General features: G+C 42.3%; 1 long non-coding RNA gene across 1 annotated transcript; it reads right to left on the bottom strand.

Annotated features, from left to right (window-relative positions):
* Positions 1 to 981: 981 nt before the first annotated feature.
* On the bottom strand, positions 982 to 1,715 carry LOC307026825. The gene is made up of 2 exons (XR_013804462.1): positions 1,417 to 1,715; positions 982 to 1,280 (listed from the first exon to the last, which is right to left on the bottom strand). It is a non-coding gene; the product is annotated as an uncharacterized lncRNA (long non-coding RNA).
* Positions 1,716 to 2,113: the final 398 nt, after the last annotated feature.

Raw genomic sequence — 2,113 nt, 5'->3', positions numbered from 1 at the left:
AGAGCAATGCCCATACAGCTGCCAGCCTGATGTGCTTAACACTCAGAGGCTAACTCACCAGTGAGCAGAAAGCAGTCGTTTCTATCTGAACAATAAAGAAAACAAATAACCTTTCACAAACAGGTATTTCATAACTGCTTACAGTAAGGAAGACATTTAAATTATTATTGGCCGTCACAGGCTGCTGTAAGCTAAACACCTCTCTCTGACAGAACACCTCACTGAGTGATTTAACTCATATGTCTCACTTTCAGGTTTCTATTTTCAGCCGCAGACCCCACGTCGCCTCTTTATGTATGTCGCTAAGTTCCTCGTACTACTTGTGTACTTTAAAGCGGCTCGGCATCGTTAACAATTTGCGAGTGATTTTTCATGTTGACCGTCTGTAGTAATAGTGCCGCGCACATACACCATCAGGACGTTACTGATGGGGTGCGGCTGCGGAGTGATACTGTGTGTATGCAAGTCCGCATCTAGGACGGATCTATGTATCATGGCTGTAGACCTGTTAAGTAATAAAGATACCTCATATAAAGGTCTACGGATACCTTATTACTCTCCATGACCTGCGGTCAACTATATAGCATAAATGACTATTACACCGTCTTTCTTGAACAATCCGAAGTGTTGCCAAACGTTTGATTTGTAGGTATTTTTCGGTGCGCTGTGTTTCTCTTTCTCCTCAACTTCCGTGTGTGTTGATAACTGAGACTCTCGTTCTCCGTAGTGGCGAAGCAAATATCAAAGATCGTCTCTGCTGAGCGTTGACAAGATGAGGGGATTTTATATGAATGAATCGGTTTTTTACCGATGCAAAGACGCTACGCAATCGATGCATCGCGAGTTCAACCCGGTTCAACCCAAACTGTAGCCGATGTTCACTCTTTCAACCGGTGCACTCGCATCTTGAACGTTTATGCCGGTGCACCGATGCGAATCGGTGAATCTTAACATCTCTAGTCCAGACAGTTCAATCAGGAGAACATTTAAAGAACATTTATTGACACATGTCATATGATAAATGTTAAGTCTTTGGCGATTAGACCCTGATCCTGAAATCTTATATCTAAAGGGGGAAAAGCCGTGAGCGTATAGGGAACCCCCCGGGGTCTAGACACTGGTGATGATGATGATGCTGAAGATCTGGATTTGATGAGGAGATGGGATGAAGAGGAGGTGTGATGAGGTCTTTGCATTAGCTCTCATGGCTCTGGATATGATGAACAGAGGTGGGTGGAGAGGAGGCGGGCGGCAGCATGAACACCTGCAATCACAGCTGACTGCAGGAGAGAGGAGAACCATTTTAAAGTTTGGCTGCAGCACGGTGATTGGCTGCTGGAGAATGAGGTGAATGTAATAAAGACAGCGCCCGTGATGAGCTGATTATAAGCAGCTGCGGAGTGAATGTATACATACCCAGTCTTCCTGAAAGAACTTGCGCTGAGCTTCATATAGTGACAAGTGTTCAACACTTCTTCCTGTTGACAGAAGATGGAACTTTTCTGAGAGGGAGCCAGCTGGCAGACACTGGACAGTGGCAAACCAACAGATGAAACAGGAATCCATCTGAGAGGCTATGTGGAAAAGGATAACAAATAATGTCAGCAAGACATGAACATATTTAACCACTATCATTCAATTCTGTAATTGCAGGTTTATTAGCATGATATTTCAAACATAAATGGCCTGTCTTAGTTTAAAGCCCACTCACCACGTCAAGGTGCAGGCCACGAGTGAGGGCACAACAACGATCACAAACAGTACATACGCACGAGACAACACTTACATACATATAAATAACTTACATAACAATGAACAATGAACATTTAACAAATACAATGTTTGGGTAGTTATTTTAATACATTGAATACATTGAATACATTGAACAAATTGAATACATTGAATACATTTAACATAAATAACACAATTGAAATGTACAATAACTAAACCCCTAACTACATACACTATACATCTCCAGTGTGGCAATATTTCAGCAAGATTTGGAATCAGATATGAAAAAAAAAACTGACCTGTTGAGAGTTTTGCGTGTCCATGTTCAGTACAGACTTGTGCCGCGTTAAGCGTACTCCAAGTAGTATGTTGAACACAGACT

Source organism: Notothenia rossii, assembly GCF_949606895.1.
Source record: "Notothenia rossii genome assembly, contig: scaffold_283, whole genome shotgun sequence".
Classification (NCBI taxonomy): Eukaryota; Metazoa; Chordata; class Actinopteri; order Perciformes; family Nototheniidae; genus Notothenia; species Notothenia rossii.
The sequence above is the reverse complement of the archived record's forward strand: the minus strand, read 5'-3'. Positions and strand labels throughout refer to the sequence as shown.